Genomic DNA, 21,728 nt, shown 5'->3' on the forward strand with positions numbered 1-21,728 from the left:
AACATACAATGTTAACATAAATTTGACATTCTAATACAACATTTCAAGACATTTCAAACAAGTACTATATCCATATATGTATCTCAGATACCAGGTGCATATCATTATGCCATACTGGGCGCCAGTAAATAATTATTATGATATAGCATTATTACCATATAATTTAAATATACAAAGTTAACATAACATATGTATTCCAGTACGCCGAACAGATGATACATCATTATATACATCCTATGTACCCACCTATTTAAAACATGACAAAAAAACAACACAAAACTAACAAAAAAAAAACAACAAAAAAATGTAACCAAACAGAACTCTAACTCTAACCTAACCAGTAAAAGCTCTTGAGTTTTTCTTTGGCCTAACAATATTGAGGTTCCAAGGCTATCAATAATAGAACAGCAATGTTATAACACAATCAGAATAATTCAAGTATATAGCCTCATTACATCTGAACCTATTTTTGATACTTTTTATGAATAACCAGAAAGAAGGAAAAAAAAGAAAGAAAAAAGATGTTAAAGATATAAACCTCATACAAATAAAACAATACAAATCTACACTTAGAAAGGGTATTAACAATACCATATAGGAGATGCTTATTGTGATATATTTTCACTTTCTTCCCCTTTCCTTCCCTTTCTTATAACATGTTTATTCAGAAAAAATAAATTCTTACATTTCGTTGGAGACACAACTCCTATATATTACACAAAAATTACTAAAATTAATTTTGGTTTTATTGTACACTTTTCCTGACATAACTCATGTATAATATCAATCATTACCACAAAAAGGAGAAATGAGGGTTAACTCCCTCTAATAGTAAGAGTGAGCCTCTCAAATCAACCAAATATGGAAGAAGAAAGGAGAAAAAAATATACCTCTCACACCACACCACCCCCTTTCTCTCCACAACTGCCTGTATCCATGTCTCTAACTACCAACTGTGGTCTTTCAGGTCATTCAACTCAATAACTAGGTCTGTGGGAGGGACTCCTCCAACCCCAGAGTAATGAAAGGTATTGCATTTTTCAACGGAAGTATAAATTGCATCTGTACTGGGAGGGGCCATGATTCAATAACTCTCTTCCACTTCTGGAAGAATATTCTAAAAATATTCTCAGATTTTGCATTTAGTTCTTGCCGCTCAATAGTCATTTGCAGTTTAATTATATTATCAAATTCTGCTAAACTTGAAGCAGTAGTCGATTTCCACTCTTTGAAAATGAAGTTACGTGCGGCCAATATGGCCATATTGATTACATGCAAATTCCCTAAATATTCTCTCTCACTACATAAAAAAGATAAGATGGGATTCAACCAAGATCCCTCTCTGTACATATTTATTTAACCAAAACTGAATTTTCCCCCAATATTGCCTAATTTTGGGACATTCCCATAGGCAATGCATCATATCTGATCTCTCTCTATTACACTTAAAACAGTTTCCTTGGCATCCTTCCTAATTCCATTTACTAATCCTCTCTGGAGTAAGATAGTAATTATTAATCAGTTTTAATTGCGTCTCTCTCCAGCTAATTAAATCAGTGGTTATTTCTGCTCGCTTTATACTTCCTATAATTCCTTCGGATTGGATTGTTGTGAAGTATTTCATTAATTTATCCTTTATACTATTAATATGATTTTGTCCCATCAATGTAGTCAGATTTTTATTCGAGTATGAGATTGATCTTATCCCCGCTTTATATAATTTGAGTCCTATATCTATTCCTTGTTGGCTCCAGTCAAATCCAAATACCTGTACTAATTTCCCCAAAAAACTTTGTACCTGTAAGTATACATAACATTTTTTAGCCGGGAGTGTAAATTTCTCTGCCAACTCTTCATACGTTTGGATTACATTTGTACCCTCTTGTTTAAGCTGTGCTAAGTTTACTAACCCCTTTTGTCGCCAATCTCTGAATACCTTATTGTATAACCCCGGTGTAAAATCCGGGATGCCCGTAATAGGTAAATAATGTGATACCTGGTATTCTAGTCCCATAAGATGGCAATATTTCTGCCAGGCCACAATGTGAGAGATTTAACTGATAACTGCACAAGGCAGTTACTGGCTCTATTAAAGTGATAGTACTCATTTGTAGAAAAATGCATAAATAAGGTTTTTGAGGTAAAAAATGGTAAATTGAGCAGCTAAGGAGTCATAAGGATGCTAGATAAGAACTATCTTCTGCCTCATTCCCTTAAACATCAGGTGTAAGGCTGTGACCCCCAGCTATTATAGTGCCTGAAAGGTGAGTACTATTGGATATCTCCTGGGCTGTGTAGTGCATGGATCAATTACCTGGACTGAAGCACTCCTCCACTGTGTCTTACCAGAATGTTGAGGCCTTTCTCCCTTACAGATTGCTGATCCAGTAGAGAGCCTAGTCAATGCAAGCAACTATACTGTAGAGTAGAGTATACTGCGGATATACCTGTAACCCCTTAGGGGGATGCTAGGGATCAGTCCCTGTGACACCTAAGGGCAGTTATGGCAGTTAGATTACCCACTAGGGTTCTAGAAAGCACATAACAGAGGTAATCCTCATCCCTGTTTCCCTTAGAGTCTTCTTAAATCTTCTTGGAGTGAAGTTGTCTAGGGGTACTGGGTCCCAAGTCAGGTCTGAGCCCATCATATGAAAATAAAAAATAAACTCTTGATAGTAGAGAACCTCTGAAATCTATAACCTCTCTCCTCAGAGGCCAATAACAAACTGGGGAGGGAGAGGAGGCGGGAGGGGAAAAAGCTCTGTGAAGGTTATTGACCTCCTCCTAATGGGCTGTAATATATCCCACATGTTATGAAGCTAAGGACTCTCATCAGCTAAGAAGAAAATCCCAATTCCATTGCACAATTATATACGCTCAGCTCATCTGCACAAGAGCCAAAGTAAAGAAGAATTAACCATATTCTACATGTGAAGAAATTTAGAGAAATTCTATGATACTTTTTATATATTTCATATGTCTTACTTTTAGTATATGAGATTTATGTTTATTTTCCTTCCACATTCACTCTTACCCTATTTTACTGTTAAATTACTCCTCTCTACCTTTGCACATCCCTTCTCATCATAATCCCTACAGATTTTATTTCCACATCACATAATTCTAATTATTAAAATGCTGAAGTATTCATTTTCAATATTTGTTCTTCTATTACTGCATGTAAACATATTTCTATACCCACTCAAAGCAAGCCCCTTTAGATATACATTTTGAGAAAGAGAATTGCATCCTTTTTTTTTCTAACGTACGCCACACTCTTCGATAACCATTTAAATGCTGATCCATTTCCACCCCTGTGCTGAGCTGTTTTGGAGTTTTTAGAAGCTGCACACATTTAACCCTTACTGTAGGCAATTTTCAGTGAGAAACCAATATATATATTATTTTTTTTCCAGCAGATTCAAACTATACTAATATTTTATGTATATTTCATGATGTGAGAACTGTACAACAAAAACTGGAGAAAAGGGCATATATTTATTACGTTTTTAATAAACAAGGTTGTAAACATTAGTGCGTGAGTTTTTAAACTCTTGGAAAAATAGAAGGGGTTAACCTCTTACAAATAGGGGACTTTGGGTATAGTTATATAACTGATTTGCATGTAGAGGCTCTCATGAGCCTCTACTCAAATGCACATTTATTCACGCCAGGTGATCACTATTACTACAGTGATCACTTGGCTATTAAAACCTATATAGGGGCTTTATTTTAAAGAGGGGCTTTCTGTCTTTAAAACAAGGGGTCCCGAGGGTCTCTAGGACTTGTTGATGGGCTTTTATATGTGCTTAGAAACCCTCTTATTAAAAAGTGTTTTTTTATTTTTAAAAAAAGTGTGTACACTATATACTTCCATGCCTTTAAAAAGGTGGGTCTCGGGGGTTTCTAGGGCTTAAGGGAGATGAGATTGAGGGATTTGAATACTTACACCCCATCCAGCTCCCATAAGATCTATGAAGCACTTCCTGGTTTCCAGGTTGGTGATATTATTAGCATTGCTGGATTACTGAGGAGATGCAAAACTGACCTTAGAGGGACACTGTTCCTAACCTTTGACTGCTTATCTCACTTATTTTTTCAAATTACATCCTTTCGACAGTAAGCCCTACCAGTATTGCATGTTGTTTTAGAGTGGATTCACTAATGTTTGTTGCATGCGTTGTCACTCTGCCATATATAATTAATCCCTGACTAGAGCTGCGTAAAATGTTGGTACTTTCTCAATAATTATTATTAATAATGCACAACTAATGTGCCACATGTTGCTTAGTAAGGCAGATAGTATAACTGTTTGGTAATAGAAGAATGAGGAACAGTAGTCTACCTATTCAATCCTTATATGCAAAAAAATCAAAACATAGGAATGAAGAATTTTGGAAAGCAATATAATCATGACTGCTTCAATATGTTGGCAAAAAAACCTGTAAAATGGGACAAGCAACAAGGACTATTAGATTCAACTGTGGTATGGGAATCACTACTGCAAATGTATTGAGTAAACTTGCCAAGGAAACATGATCCGGTTTTAAAGACATTCATACTCTGCCAAGGACACAGTGTCTCTTTTAAGGAATCACAGTAATTATCCATAGACGTCTTGTACTTATACACATTTTATAACTTTGTATCACTAATATTATTGTTCTTCAGTACAGTCATACTTTTTGTCTGACTTTTTTAGAGAGATGGTGTGTAATGTACAATGGTAAATCAGTAAACCCTAATTACTGCAGTAAAAGTACATTTTTTTGTATTGTTTTTTTTTGTTATGCAGATGCAAAATTTCATGTGTTTACTGTTAACCAGGACATTCTTGAAAACCCAGGACATACTTGAAAACGAAAGAAATCTCAATGTATCCTTCCTGGTAAAATATTTTATAAATGAATAAATAAAATTATGGGACAATATGTGAGCTGTTGAGAAATCTGTAGAAAATCAAGCAAAGTTATTATCATGCAGGCCTAAAATACTTGATGAAAAAACTTAAATGAAATCCATAAAAATATGGGTTTACTTTAGGAGATATTACTGCAATATAAATGTTGTGTAAGGAGGAGTTTAAGCTGGGAAGAGAGTCTTGTTGAGTGATCAGAACGGCCGGCATCTTCACATCATTTGCTACTTAAGAAACCAAGAATAAAATTCATGATATGGTGATGGCTGGCTGAAGATTTAAATTATGCAAAATAGAGCTCACAGTGCTGTCATAAGCAACAGTAAGTCATTTTTTTTTGAGTATTTCGGACTTGAGAAAATTGTAAGAACAGTGGGTACCCTGACTATTGACTGCAGACCAGAAGAGACAGCAGATGGTTAGTTCACACAAATATCTGACAAGAATTCAGAGGTATCCTGATTTCTATAGGCAATTTATCACTACGCATGAGTAATGGATGCATCACTTGAATTCTGAAATAAAAGCACAATCCAAGCAGTAGAAGCAAAATATCCTGTTGGGACTCCTTCCACATATGTTGTGTCTAAGCAAGTGCTGCCAAGGCTATGTCATCTGTTTTGGGATGCAGAGGGAATTTTGATGATTGACTACCTGCAGGTTAGAGAAACCATAACCAGTAACTACTACACTAACATGATTGGTAATTGCACAAAATAATTAGAGAGAATACATGGCAAGATTAAATCAGAAAGTGCTGTTGCACCCAAGACAATGCTCCCACATACAAGTTATTTTTTGCCTGCTATTGCTGAGGCTGGATTCGATTTGCTGGTTCTGCCCCCAGCCCTTGACCCCAGTATTAACGGTTCCATCTTTGACAACTCACTAAGGAGGAACACATATTTCAAGTGATGACAAAATGCTTGTGGCTGGACAGGCTTTTTTTTAAGGCCTTACAATTCTGTAATATTGTTTGCAGAAGTGTGTTGAGCTGAAGTGGTATTATGTTAAAAAAATAACAAAAAAACATTTTACTGTATCTAAGTGTTCTCTTCCTATGACAGAATTATGACTTAATCTACCCTCCTATTAAGCATACATGATGACCCAAGCCAGATTCATAGAACTGAAGAAAATGTAATTGTTAAAGGGATAATTAACACATACAGGCCCATTTATCAAAGGGCTTGCGGACCTGATCCGACACTGCGGATCAGGTTCCGTAAGACCTCGCTAAATGCGGAGAGCAATACGCTCTCCGCATTTAACATTGCACCAGCAGCTCACAAGAGCTGCTGGTGCAACGCCGCCCCCTGCTGACTCGCGGCCAATCGGCCGCCAGCAGGGAGGTGTCAATCAACCCGATCGTATTCGATCGGGTTGATTTCCGGCGATTCCTGTCCGCCTGCTCAGAGCAGGCGGACAGGGTTATGGAGCAGCGGTCTTTGTGACCGCTGCTTCATAAGTTGTGTTTCTGGCGAGTCTGAAGACTCGCCAGCAACACGGCCCTTCAAGCTCTGTACGGAAGCTTGATAAATGGGCCTGTTAATCTGTGCTGCCTTTATGGAACCTAGGTTATACTGAAGGTAACTCAAGGTGAGTTGTTGAACATGTGCAAACACACTGGTGGCTACATTTAGCCACCAATCAGCAAGAGCAACCTAGGTGCTGCACCAAAAAATGGGCCGGTTCCTAAGCTTACATTCTTGCTTTTCAAATAAAGATAACAATAGAACAAAGACAAATTGATAACAGGAGTAAATTAGAAAGTTGCTTAAAATTGCATACTCTATCTGAATCATGAAAAAAAAATGGATTTAGTATCCCTGCTAAAAGTGTTATGAAATGCATTTTGCATGCCTCACTTGTTATTGCTCATGGGCTGATAGGGCTGATAGGGCAGCTCCCACAGCACAGCTACTGCTTTAGAGCAATAAGCTTCCTGAAGTCTAATATAATAATAATAAAAGTAGATTATTTTTCTTCAGTACAGGAATATATATTGAAAAAAGAAAACATTTTAAAATGACAACTTTTACTTTGTATTGCTTTAAGTACCAAGCCATGGTTTCTATCCTTGTAAACTGTACTGGTCTGTTTGTGGGGCTCATGGAACTCTATAAGGAAAGGGGTAGAATCTGAAAGCTCTTGTGAGCTGCTTCCAGTAGAAGGTAATACAGCTCTCTGGAATGCAGAATTTCACCTTGAAGAATAAAATTAGCACGGTTGCATCTGGTGCAGATATAAAATCCCTGTCAAAGCAAATAAAATAGAAATGAAAATAGAAATGAAACCCAACATTTTTCTTTCATAAAATACAATTTTAAACAACATCAAATCTGCTTCATTCTTTAGGTATCCTTTGTTGAAAAAATATCAATGCACATGGGTGAGCCAATAACACAAGGCATCTATGTGCAGCCACCAATCAGCAGCTAATGAACATATTTAAATTTGCTTTCCAAAAAAGGATTTAAAGGGAATTAAGCAAATTAGATAATAGGAGTACATTGGAAAGTTGTTTAAAATTACATGTTTTTTCTGAATCATGAATGAAAATAAATTGGTTTAATTTTCCTTTAAATCTAATATATCAATTGTATATCAATATATCATTTATTTAAAGGACCAGTCAACACAGTAGATTTCCATAATCAACAAATGCAAGATAACAAGACAATGCAATGGCACTTAGTCTGAACTTAAAATGAGCAGTAGATTTTTTTTTCTGACAATTTTAAAAGTTATGTCTTTTTCCACTCCCACTCTACCATGTGACAGCCATCAGCCAATCACAAATGCATACACGTACCATGCGACAGCCATCAGTCATTCACAAATGCATACACACTTATTCTTGCACATGCTCAGTAGGAGCTGGTGACTCAAAATGTTTAAACATAAAAAGACTGTGCACATTTTGTTAATGGAAGTAAATCGGAAAGTTGTTTAAAATGGCATGCTCTATCTGAATCATGAAAGTTTAATTTTGATTGAGTGTCCCTTTAATTTTATAGTAAAATGCATTGCTTTTATATCTATTAGCCGCTATAGCCATCGGTTTGTTTACCTCTAGAGACTTACAGGCCCATTTATCAAAGGTCTTGCGGACCTGATCCGACACTGCGGATCAGGTCCGCAAGACCTCGCTAAATGCGGAGAGCAATACGCTCTCCGCATTTAACATTGCACCAGCAGCTCACAAGAGCTGCTGGTGCAACGCCGCCCCCTGCTGACTCGCGGCCAATCGGCCGCCAGCAGGGAGCTGTCAATCAACCCGATCGTATTCGATCGGGTTGATGTCTGGCGATTCCTGTCCGCCTGTTCAGAGCAGGCGGACAGGGTTATGGAGCAGCGGTCTTTTGACCGCTGCTTCATAAGTTGTGTTTCTGGCGAGTCTGAAGACTCGCCAGAAACACGGCCCTTCAAGCTCCATACGGAGCTTGATAAATGGGCCTGTTAGTGTGTATTTTTAGGACTGACCTTCAAATGTGAGAGTTCTGGTACTAGAAGTGATCCCTTTAGCAGGCAGTGTTTTCCTCTTGCGGTCTCCCCACAAGTTCCAAAAAAAGTGTTAAATCAAATTACATCAAGTAGATTCAGATAACATTTGAACTTCCTTGTGACCTTTTGAACACATTCAATCTTGGAACCATCTCCATCATATTGTGTATCACGTTTCAGGGCAAACACTAACTAATATATTTCTATATTTATCAACTATTTAGTCTAACCAGCCTTGCATGGTTTATGTTTTTATGCATGATTAAAGGGACAGTTTACCCTAAATTTTTCTCCCCTTAAATTTGTTCTCAATAATCAATTTTATCTGCTGGAGTGTATTAATTTTTTTACAAATAGCTCCTTTAACTTTATATCAGCATTTGCTGAGTTTGCCTGTCGTATCCCTACCTATATTGAAAATTTCTAAAAGCTGTTTAAACATAGCCAGCAGAAGAAATTACCCTCCCAGTGAGAGGTAAGTTAGATTGTAGGCGAGATAAGTAATCAAATTTATATTTCCAATTGTTCCCTCTAATGCGGCACAATATTCCAAGTGATCCACCGTTATGTTGAGCGAGCTTATCAGAATATTCCAAGCTCTCGACATAGCCACATTGCTGAAAGGCATTTACAATAAACACCATTGGTCGTGATACTGGCTTAAGCAACACCCAATATCGCCGACCATATTGGCGATGTATAGTAAATGATTACTGGAATATTACTGCCGTCTGCCTAATCGCTACTCCTAATACCTCTAAACTGAAGTACCCCATGATTGCACACTAACAATAACTGTTAACCCATATGCCGCCTTTAACCCACCGCAAGTGCTAACTATTATCCCCCTAAAAAAATGTACTTACACAAAATAAAAAAATCTGTTACAAAAAATAAAGAGAAAGAGGGGAGAGAGAGAGACAGAGGGGAGAGAGAGACAGAGGGGAGAGAGAGAGACAGAGGGGGGAGAGAGAGACAGAAGGGAGAGAGAGAGACAGAGGGGAGAGAGAGAGAGAGACAGAGGGGAGAGAGAGAGAGACAGAAGGGAGAGAGAGAGAGACAGAAGGGAGAGAGAGAGACAGAGGGGAGAGAGAGAGAGACAGAGGGGATAGAGAGAGACAGAGGGGATAGAGAGAGACAGAGGGAGAGGGATAGAGATACAGAGGGAGGGGATAGAGAGAGACAGAAGGGATAGAGAGAGACAGAGAGAGAGGGATAGAGAGACAGAGGGAGAGAGAGAGAGACAGAGGGGATAGAGAGAGAGAGAGACAGAGGGTATAGAGAGAGAGACAGAGGGGATAGAGAGAGACAGAGGGGGGGAGAGAGAGACAGAAGGGAGAGAGAGAGAGACAGAGGGGAGAGAGAGAGACAGAGGGGGGAGAGAGACAGGGGATAGAGAGAGACATAGGGGAGAGAGAGAGACAGAGGGGAGAGAGAGAGACAGAGGGGAGAGAGAGAGAGAGACAGAGGGGAGAGAGAGAGAGAGAGAGAGAGACAGGGGAGAGAGAGAGAGAGACAGAGGGGAGAGAGAGAGAGACAGAAGGGAGAGAGAGAGAGACAGAAGGGAGAGAGAGAGACAGAGGGGAGAGAGAGAGAGACAGAGGGGATAGAGAGAGACAGAGGGGATAGAGAGAGACAGAGGGAGAGGGATAGAGATACAGAGGGAGAGGGATAGAGAGAGAGAGGGGGAGAGATATATATAGAGGGGATAGAGAGAGAGACAGAGGGGATAGAGAGAGAGACAGAGGGGATAGAGAGAGAGACAGAGGGGAGAGAGAGACAGAGGGGATAGAGAGAGACAGAGGGGAGAGAGAGAGAGACAGAGGGGAGAGAGAGACAGAAGGGAGAGAGAGAAAGAGACAGAGGGGAGAGAGAGAGACAGAGGGGAGAGAAAGAGAGACAGAGGGGAGAGAGACAGAAGGGAGAGAGAGAGACAGAAGGGAGAGAGAGAGACAGAGGGGAGAGAGAGAGACAGAGGGCAGAGAGAGAGAGAGAGAGAGAGAGAGAGAGAGAGACATAGGGGATAGAGAGAGAAACAGAGGGGATAGAGAGAGACAGAAGGGATAGAGAGAGACAGAGAGAGAGGGATAGAGAGACAGAGGGAGAGGGATAGAGAGAGACAGAGGGGATAGAGAGAGAGAGAGACAGAGGGGATAGAGAGAGAGACAGAGGGGATAGAGAGAGAGACAGAGGGGATAGAGAGAGAGACAGAGGGGAGAGAGAGAGAGAGACAGAGGGGATAGAGAGAGAGACAGAGGGGAGAGAGAGAGAGAGAGGGGAGAGAGAGAGACAGAGGGGAGAGAGAGAGACAGAGGGGAGAGAAAGAGACAGAGGGGAGAGAGACAGAGACAGAGGGGAGAGAGACAGAAGGGAGAGAGAGAGAAAGATAGACAGAAAGGAGAGAGAGAGACAGAGGGGAGAGAGAGACAGAGGGGAGAGAGAGAGAGAGAGAGAGACAGAGGGGAGAGAGACAGAGACAGAGGGGAGAGAGACAGAAGGGAGAGAGAGAGAAAGAGAGACAGAAGGGAGAGAGAGAGACAGAGGGGGAGAGAGACAGAGGGGAGAGAGACAGAAGGGAGAGAGAGAGAAAGAGAGACAGAAGTGAGAGACAGAGGGGAGAGAGAGACAGAGGGAGAGGGATAGAGAGAGACAGAGGGAGAGGGATAGAGAGAGACAGAGGGAGAGGGATAGAGAGAGACAGAGTGGATAGAGAGAGAGAGACAGAGGGGATAGAGAGAGAGACAGAGGGGATAGAGAGAGAAAGACAGAGGGGATAGAGAGAGAGAGACAGAGGGGAGAGAGAGAGACAGAGGGGAGAGAGAGAGAGACAGAGGGGGGGAGAGAGAGAGAGAGACAGAGGGGAGAGAGACAGAGGGGAGAGAGACAGAGGGGAGAGAGAGAGACAGATGGGAGATAGAGAGACAGAGGGGAGAGAGACAGAGGGGAGAGAGACAGAGACAGAGGGGAGAGAGACAGAAGGGAGAGAGAAAGAGAGACAGAAGGGAGAGAGAGAGACAGAGGGGAGAGAGAGACAGAGGGGAGAGAGAGAGAGACAAAGGGGAGAGAGGGAGAAAGACAGATGGGAGAGAGAGAGAGAGAGAGAGACAGAGGGGAGAGAGAGACAGAAGGGAGAGAGAGACAGAAGGGAGAGAGAGAGACAGAGGGGAGAGAGAGAAAGAGAGAGAGAGAGAGAGAGAGAGAGAGAGAGGGGAGAGAGAGACAGAGGGGAGAGAGGGGGAGAGAGAGACAGAGGGGAGAGAGAGATAGAGAGACAGAGGGGATAGAGAGACAGAGGGGAGAGAGAGAGAGACAGAGGGGAGAGAGAGAGAGACAGAGGGGAGAGAGAGAGAGGCAGAGGGGAGAGAGACAGAGGGGAGAGAGAGAGACAGAGGGGAGAGAGAGCGACAGAGGGGAGAGAGAGAGAGAGACAGAGAAGAGAGAGAGAGACAGAGAAGAGAGGGAGAGAGACAGAGGGGAGAGAGAGAGACAGAGGGGAGAGAGAGAGAGAGAGACAGAGGGGAGAGAGAGAGACAGAAGGGAGAGAGAGAGACAGAAGGGAGAGAGAGAGAGAGAGACAGAGGGGAGAGAGAGAGACAGAGGGCAGAGAGAGAGAGAGAGAGAGACAGAGGGGATAGAGAGAGAGACAGAGGGGAGAGAGAGAGGGAGAGGGATAGAGAGAGGGAGAGGGATAGTGAGACAGAGGGAGAGGTATAGAGAGAGAGAGAGGGGGGAGAGAGAGAGATAGAGGGGATAGAGAGAGAGAGACAGAGGGGAGAGAGAGAGACAGAGGGCAGAGAGAGAGAGAGAGAGAGAGAGAGAGAGACAGAGGGGATAGAGAGAGAGACAGAGGGGATAGAGAGACAGAGGGGATAGAGAGAGAGAGAGAGACAGAGGGGATAGAGAGAGACAGAGGGGATAGAGAGAGAGACAGAGGGGATAGAGAGAGACAGTGGGGATAGAGAGAGACAGAGGGGAGAGAGAGAGAGACAGAAGGGAGAGAGAGATAGAGACAGAGGGGAGAGATAGAGACAGAGGGGAGAGAGGGACAGAGGGGAGAGAGAGAGACAGAAGGGAGAGAGAGAGAGACAGAAGGGAGAGAGAGAGACAGAGGGGAGAGAGAGAGACAGAGGGCAGAGAGAGAGAGAGACAGACAGAGGGGATAGAGAGAGAAACAAAGGGGATAGAGAGAGACAGAGGGGATAGAGAGAGACAGAGGGAGAGGGATAGAGAGAAAGAGGGAGAGGGATAGAGAGAGACAGAGGGGATAGAGAGAGAGAGACAGAGGGGATAGAGAGAGAGACAGAGGGGATAGAGAGAGAGAGACAGAGGGGAGAGAGAGACAGAGGGGGGAGAGAGAGACAGAGGGGAGAGAGAGAGACAGAGGGGAGAGAGAGAGAGAGAGAGAGAGAGAGAGAGACAGAGGGGAGAGAGACAGAGGGGAGAGAGAGAGGCAGAGGGGATATAGAGAGACAGAGGGGAGAGAAAGAGACAGAGGGGAGAGAGAGAGACAGAGGGGAGAGAGAGAGAGACAGAGGGGAGAGAGACAGAGGGGAGAGAGAGACAGAGGGGAGAGAGAGAGAGACAGAAGGGAGAGAGAGAGAGACAGAAGGGGAGAGAGAGAGAGACAGAGGGGGGAGAGCGAGAGACAGAGGGGAGAGAAACAGAGGGCAGAGAGAGAGAGACAGAGGGGAGAGAGAGAGAGGCAGAAGGGAGAGAGAGAGAGAGACAGAGGGTAGAGAGAGAGACAGAAGGGAGAGAGAGAGAGACAGAGGGGAGAGAGAGAGACAGATGGGAGAGAGAGAGACAGAGGGGAGAGAGGGGGAGAGAGAGACCAGGGGGAGAGAGACAGAGGGGGAGGGAGGGAGAGAGCGACATAGGGGGGAGAGAGAGAGAGAGAGAGAGAGAGAGGGGGGATAGAGACAGAGACAGAGGGGATAGAGAGAGACAGAGGGGATAGAGAGAGACAGAGGGAGAGGGATAGAGAGACAGAGGGAGAGGGATAGAGAGACAGAGGGAGAGGGATAGAGAGACAGAAGGATAGGGATAAAGAGACAGAGGGGGAGGGATAGGAGACAGAGGGGGAGGGATAGAGAGAGAGAGAGACAGAGGGGAGAGAGACAGAGGGAGAGGGAGAAAGGGAGAGACAGAGGGGAGGGAGAGAGAGACAGAGGGGAGAGAGAGACAGAGGGGAGAGAGAGACAGAGGGGAGAGAGACAGAGGGGGAGAGAGAGAGACAGAGGGGAGAGAGAGAGACAGAGGGGAGATAGAGAGACAGAGGGGAGATAGAGAGACAGAGGGGAGAGAGAGAGAGACAGAGGGGAGAGAGACAGAGGGAAGAGAGAGAGACAGAGGGGGGAGAGAGAGAGACACAGAGGGGAGAGAGAGACAGAGGGGGGAGAGAGACAGAGGGGGAGGGAGGGAGAGAGAGAGGGACAGAGGAGAGAGATAGAGACAGAGGGGATAGAGAGAGAGGCAGAGGGGATAGAGAGAGACAGAGGGGATAGAGACAGAGGAAGAGAGATAGAGAGACAGAGGGAGAGAGATAGAGATACAGAAGGATAGGGATAAAGAGACAGAGGGGGAGGGATAGGAGACAGAGGGGGAGGGATATATAGAGAGAGAGAGAGACAGAGGGGTGAGAGAGACAGAGGGAGAGGGAGAAAGGGAGAGACAGAGGGGAGAGAGAGGGAGAGACAGAGGGGGGAGAGACAGAGGGGGGAAAGAGAGAGAGAGACAGAGGGGATAGAGAGAGACAGAGGGGATAAAGAGAGGGAGAGGGATAAAGAGACAGAGGGGGAGGGATAGGAGACAGAGGGGGAGGGATAGGAGACAGAGGGGGAGGTATAGAGAGAGAGAGACAGACAGAGGGGAAAGAGAGACAGAGGGGAGAGAGAGACAGAGGAAGAGAGAGAGGGGATAGAGAGAGAGAGAGAGAGACAGACAGAGGGGATAGAGAGAGACAGAGGAGATAGAGAGAGACAGAGGGAGAGGGATAGAGAGACAGAGGGAGATGGATAGAGAGATAGAGGGGAAGAGATAGGAGACAGAGGGGGAGGGATAGAGAGAGAGAGAGACAGAGGGGAGAGAGAGAGAGACAGAGGGGAGAAAGAGAGAGACAGAGGGGGGGAGAGAGAGAGATAGAGGGGAGAGAGAGACAGAGGGGAGAGAGACAGAGGGGAGATAGAGAGACAGAGGGAAGAGAGAGAGACAGAGGGGAGAGAGACAGAGGGAAGAGAGAGAGACAGAGGGGAGAGAGAGAGAGACAGAGGGGGAGAGAGGGGGAGAGAGAGACAGAGGGGGGGGGGAGAGACAGAGAGGGAGGGAGGGAGGGAGGGAGAGAGAGCGACAGAGGAGAGAGAGAGACAAAGGGGATAGAGAGAGAGAGACAGAGGGGATAGAGAGAGACAGAGGGGATAGAGAGAGACAGAGGGAGAGGGATAGAGAGACAGAGGGAGAGATATAGAGAGACAGAAGGATAGGGATAAAGAGACAGAGGGGGAGGGATAGAGAGAGAGAGAGAGAGAGAGAGAGAGACAGAGGGGAGAGAGAGAGACAGAGGGAGAGGGAGAAAGGGAGAGACAGAGGGGAGAGAGAGGGAGAGACAGAGGGGGGGAAAGAGAGAGACAGAGGGGATAGAGAGAGACAGAGGGGATAAAGAGAGGGAGAGGGATAAAGAGACAGAGGGGGAGGGATAGGAGACAGAGGGGGAGGGATAGGAGACAGAGGGGGAGGGATAGGAGACAGAGGGGGGGATAGAGAGAGAGAGAGACAGACAGAGGGGAAAGAGAGACAGAGGGGAGAGAGAGGGAGAGAGAGAGACAGAGGGGAGAGAGAGGGAGACAGAGGGGAGAGAGAGTGAGACAGAGGGGAGAGGGAGAGATAGAGGGGAGAGAGAGAGACAGAGGGGAGAGAGAGTGAGACAGAGGGGAGAGAGAGGGAGATAGAGGGGAGAGACAGAGAGAGAGACAGAGAGACACACAGGGGGAGAGAGAGAGGGAGAGACAGAGGGGGGGGGAGGGAGAGAGAGAGACACACAGGAGAGAGAGACAGAGGGGAGAGAGAGACAGAGGAGAAAGAGACATATGAGAGAGAGACAGAGTGGAGAGAGAGAGACAGAGGGGGAGAGAGAGACAAGGGAGGGAGAGAGAGAGACAAGGGAGGGGGAGGGAGAGACAAGGGAGGGGGAGAGAGAGAGACAAGGGAGGGGGGAGACACAGGGGAGGAGGGAGAGACACAGGGAGGGGGGAGAGACAGAAGGATAGGGATAAAGAGACAGAGGGGGAGGGATAGGAGACAGAAGGGGAGGGATAGAGAGAGAGAGAGACAGGGGGAGAGAGAGAGACAGAGGGAGAGGGAGAAAGGGAGAGAAAGAGGAGAGAGAGAGACAGAGGGGGGGAGAGACAGAGGGGGGAGAGAGAGAGAGAGACAGAGGGGATAGAGAGAGACAGAGGGGATAAAGAGAGGGAGAGGGATACAGAGACAGAGGGGGAGGGATAGGAGACAGAGGGGGAGGGATAGGAGACAGAGGGGGAGGGATAGGAGACAGAGGGGGAGGGATAGAGAGAGAGAGACAGACAGAGGGGAGAGAGAGACAGAGGGGAGAGAGAGGGAGACAGAGGGGAGAGAGAGGGAGACAGAGGGGAGAGAGTGGGAGACAGAGGGGAGAGGGAGAGATAGAGGGGAGAGAGAGAGACAGAGGGGAGAGAGAGGGAGACAGAGGGGAGAGAGAGGGAGAGAGAGGAGAGAGGGAGTGAGAGGGGAGAGAGAGCCAGAGAGAAACACAGGGGGAGGGAGAGAGGAAGAGACAGAGGGGGAGGGAGAGAGGGAGAGACACAGGGGGAGGGAGAGAGAGAGACACAGGAGAGAGAGACAGAGGGGAGAGAGAGACAGAGGAGAGAGAGACAGAGGAGAGAGAGACAGAGGGGGGAGAGAGAGACAGAGGGGAGAGAGAGACAGAGGGGGGAGAGAGAGATAAGGGAGGGGGAGAGAGAGAGACAAGGGACGGGGAGAGAGAGACAAGGGATGGGGGGAGAGAGAGACAAGGGAGGGGGGAGACACAGGGGAGGGGGGAGACACAGGGGAGGGTGGGAGAGACACAGGGAGGGGGGAGACACAGGGGAATGGGGGAGAGAAACAGGGGAGGAGGGGAGAGACACAGGGGGAGACACAGGGGGGGGGGAGACACAGGGGAGGGGGGAGAGACAGTATTATTGTTGTTATGTTATGGTGGTTGAGGAAAGCAGCACACTAGTCACAAACATCCATGATCTTCTAATATCACTGACAGACTGTGACACTCACAGTCTCACACTGGGACTGTGGGACATACAGGGCCAGGGGCAGGGCGGCAGGGCCAGTACCGTAATAAATATAAATAAATACATTAATATACAGGAGTACATACAGTTAGTCTCAGACAGAGTCAGTCAGTCTCAAATTATGTTGTGTCACTCTGGTCTGTGTGTGATGCGATCATCATACTGTCTGTCACTGTGCGTCACAACACTCTCAGTCTCTGACCGACCATCGTCATCAGTCCAGTGAAGTCCACCAGGCACCACCACCTACCTTGTTATCAGTAGACTCAGTAGTAGACAGACACTCTGACAGTTAGTAACACACGGGGTCACATCAGGCTCACGCCGTCAACTCACTTCACTCTAGGACACGACAAACTTGCAGACACCTCCTGAATGATCCTCCTGATGACTGTTCTTCTTGATGCCGACGAACACTCACTGACGGCGCAAGTGACACAACACCTGAGCCTGACCAGTGCGCTGCGCCTGACGCACCTGCCGCCTCAATTTCGCGCCCAGCAACTCAGCCAGCCCAGAGACTGAGAGACTCAGTCACTCAGACATACTCAGAGACTCTGATTGGCTGAGGGGCGGGCAGGCAGGGCTGAGGGCTCCCGGAGGCTTGAAGATACAAGCCTCCGGTGGGAACAGTATGGGCGCAAGAGAGACTGCAGCATTGGCTCTTATTCCACACTGGGTGGAAGTCTCTTGCGGCCCATACAATACAGTATTACAATTACATTCATATTGCACAATGGAAGTATAGCTAGCCTCTACTTCCTTGTGCAATATGAATGTAATTGTAATTACTTAATATAACGTTTTTTTAAACAATAAATAAAATAAATTTCAATAAAATTATGAATTTGGTGGAGGGGTGGGGGGTAACCTTTTGAGATGGGAAAAAAAATGGGGAAAAAAAAAAGATTTATTTTTATTTTTTTAATAAAAAAATGCTGTAATACCCACATTGGCCAGGGGAGGCACTGCCTCACCTGCCTCCTATGAGTGCATGTCACTGTCCTGCTCTGACCTAATGACCTTACTTAACTTAGTATCAACTGCAAAAATAGAGATGTCGCTATTTAATCCTAGCTCCAAGTCATTTATAAAAATATTAAAAAGAATAGGGCCCAGCACTGATCCCTGGGGTACTCCACTGATTACCTTTGTCCAATCTGAGTATGATGCATTTACTACTACTCGTTGCTCCCTTTCTTTAATCCAGTTATTTATCCACAAACTAACATTTTCAGCTATTCCCAGTCCCTTAATTTTGTGCATTAATCTCTCATGTGGCACTGTATCAAACGCCTTTGCAAAATCTAAGTATATCACATCAACTAATTCCCCTTTATCTATATTTTACTTACTTCCTCATAGAATCTAATTAGATTAGTTTGACATGATCTATTTCTCATAAAACCATGCTGATTAGAACTCATAATCTTGTTTACACGAATATGCTCATCAATATAATCCCTTATAATCCCTTCAAATATCTTCCCCACTATTGATGTCAGACTAACTGGTCTATAGCTTCCTGGATCATATCTACTTCCCTTTTTGAAGAGTGGCACCACATCAGCTTTACGCCAATCCTTGGGTACCATGCCTGAGGATAATGAGTCTTGAAAAATTAAGAGTAGAGGTTTGTCTATAACAGTGCTAAGTTCCCTCAACACCCCTAGGTGTATTCCATCTGGACCTGGAGTTTTATTTACCTTAATATTATCCAATTTGTTCCTGATATCCTCTATACATAACCCAATTAATGGTATGGGCTGGCATGTTCTATTTTGTTCCAAAGTATAATCCAATGGTTCCTCTCTTGTGTATACTGAAGAAAAAAACTGGGTTAGTATCTCAGCCTTCTCCCTGTCACTGTTAATCATGCTACCCTCCCCGCATTTTAATGTACCTATATTGTCTTTCTTAGATTTTTTGCTATTTATGTACTTAAAGAATCTTTTAGGGTGAGATTTAGAATCCTTTGCAATTAATTTTTCATTTTCAATTTTGGCTAATTTGATTGCTTTTTTGCATGCTTTGTTACATTCCTTATAAATATGGAATTTTGAGTCTGTACTATTTTCTTCGAATAATTTAAATGCCCTACGTTTTTTCCTAATTTCTATTAACACATTTATATTCAGCCACATTGGCTTGGATTTTTTATTTTTATTTTTACAACCATATGGTATTTGTTGATATGTATATTTATTTAACAAAGTTTTAAATGTTATCCATTTATCCTCTGTATTTTTATTAGAGAATACTTTGTCCCAATTTATGTTATTTATTGATTTACTTAAATCATTGAATTTTGCTTTCTTAAAATTAAAAGTCTTGGTTAAACCTTTAAGACACTGCTTATGAAAGGAAATTTCAAATGTGACCATGTTATGATCACTGTTACCCAAATGTTCTTTGACTTCTATGTTTGATATTATATCTGTATTATTTGTTAGCACTAAATCCAATATAGCGTTACTCCTAGTTGTCTCCTCTATTAATTGTGACAAGAAGTTATCCCTGAGAACATTAATAAATCTATCCCCCTTAGCTGAATTACTAGTTTCATTGGCCCAGTTTATATCAGGGTAGTTAAAATCTCCCATAATTACAGCACTGCTATTAGCAGCCTTACCTATTTGTATTAGTAGTTGAGTTTCATCCAGGTCACTAATGTTGGGGGGCTTGTAGCATGTTCCTAGTAATATTTTTTTAGGATTTTTCCCCCCACTCTTTATTTCCACCCACAGGGTCTCTACATTGTCGCCTGTATCAGAAATATCATCCCTTATTGTAGGTTAAGGTTAGGTTTAATATACATGCAGATTCCTCCACCCCTTTTATTATTTCTGTCCCTTCTAAATAAAGTATACCCCTCTAAGTTAACTGCCCAGTCATGTGAATCATCCCACCAAGTTTCAGTTATACTGATAACATCATAGTCCTCTTCTGCAACTAAGAGCGCCAGCTCCCCCATTTTACCCGTCATGCTTCTTGCATTTGTTGTCATACATTTAATTTTCATGTGCTTTCTGCTGATACTTGGTGTGCTTTCCTCCATACTTTCTAATGTGACATTTCTTAAAGGGCCACTAAACCCAAAATCTTTCTTTCATGATTCAGATAGAACATACACATTTAAACAACATTACAATTTACTTCTATTATTTATTTTGCTTTATTTTTTAGATATCATTATTTGAAGAAAAAGAAATGCACATGGGTGAGCCAATCACATGAGGCTTCCATGTGCAGCAACCAATCAGCAGCTGCTGAGCATATCTAGATATGCTTTTCAGCTAAAAATATCAAGAGAATAAAACAAATTAGATAATAGAAGTAAATTAGAAAGATGTTTAAAAATGCATTCTCTTTCTGAATCATAAAGGAAAAAATGTGGGTTTCATGACCCTTTAAGTCATCTCTTCCTTCTATTGTGTTCTAACTGACCCTCCTCTCCTTTGCCTAGTTTAAAAGATTCTCTAAACTTGCTACCATCCTTTCCCCCAACACACCTGCACCCATGTCATTTAGATGCAATCCATCCTTACTGTACAAATTATACCCAAGTGAAAAGTCAGCCCAGTGCTCTAAAAAGTCAAACCCCTCATTTTTACACCATGTTTTTAACCATGAATTAACAGACCTTAGCTCCTTCTGCCTTACTGATATATATATATATATATATATATATACATATATATATATATATATACTGTATATATATTTATATGTGTGTATATATATATATATATGTATATATATATATATGTGTGTGTGTATATATATATATATATATATATATATATATGTATATATGTGTATATGTGGAAGTAGACCATCAATCACTCCATAACGTGCACCACTACCCACGTTGTCTATATGTTGATATGCCATGTGGTTTGCACTACGTTGGGAAGACTCAGGGGACGATCAGAGAAAGAATGGCCAACCATCGAATGGCTATAAGGCAGGCCATAAAGAAAGGAGAATCCGACCAACCGGTGGCACGCCACTGGTTGGTGGCCAAACATCCTGTATCTTCAATCAAAGTGATTCTCATTGATCATATCCCTAAACTATCACGAAGTGGAGACAGAAATAAGCTGCTTCTCAAAAGGGAGGTGGAATGGATGTTGAGGCTGGATACCATAAATCCTAAGGGACTGAACTCTGTGCCTGATTTTGGTGCATTAACATAATATATCCTTGTAATGTTTCACTCTTAGGATAGGGTACTGGATGGTTGTGGATGGGGACTGACTGGGGGTGTTCCTCTCGCCTTTGACACCAGTCATTGTCTGAGGTATGGGTGATGGCGCGGATTAGAGATAATGTGTGCTATCGCCACGGTACCCCTAGACCAGTATTGAGTTCCCCACCCTTATAGGTGACTCTAACACATGACAGTGAAATGGTATTACAAGGTATGCACCGTTGCCAATAAAATTGCTATAATGATGGGTGTTAATGTGACATATTGATTACTATCCGTAACAAAGAATGATTTATATATATATAGACATGCACTAAACCCCCTCTTGTAAGAATTATAAACGTGGATTAAGAGATGTAACCCTGCTGCCGATCCTATGGTTTAGGCTTACTTGTTATGTAAACACTGACAACGCATTGCACCTGTGATATTGTAAACATTTGTCACGGAAGTGACGTCCCGATGGTAGAGTTCCGGTGCAACCGGAAGTGACGCAACTTCCGGCATAAGTATAAGTAAGCATGTATAGTGTAGCACTGTACACACTATGTGTCATATAAGAAATATATGGAAAGAGGTACATTGTAAATTGTGCTTTAACATACAATGTAGAACTAGGTTTATTAATGGTGAGTTGTTTTAATACAAGGGGCCACTGGAGACACTAGTGATCCTCTTTTTGTTCACAATTGTTGTACGTATAAAGATTATTATAACCCGAAAGTGCATGTTGTAAATTTCCAGGGTCACGTTAACCTAAACCGGAAATGAT

General features: G+C 43.6%; 1 long non-coding RNA gene across 1 annotated transcript in view; it reads left to right on the forward strand.

Annotated features, from left to right (window-relative positions):
* Positions 1–5,456: 5,456 nt before the first annotated feature.
* LOC128651969 (uncharacterized) overlaps positions 5,457–21,728 on the forward strand; it is a 43,066-nt gene continuing 26,794 nt past the window's right edge. The window contains exon 1 of the long non-coding RNA XR_008401233.1: positions 5,457–5,578. This is a non-coding gene — a long non-coding RNA (uncharacterized LOC128651969). The remainder of the gene's footprint in view (positions 5,579–21,728) is intronic.

This window comes from Bombina bombina, chromosome 3 (assembly GCF_027579735.1).
Source record: "Bombina bombina isolate aBomBom1 chromosome 3, aBomBom1.pri, whole genome shotgun sequence".
NCBI lineage: Eukaryota > Metazoa > Chordata > Amphibia > Anura > Bombinatoridae > Bombina > Bombina bombina.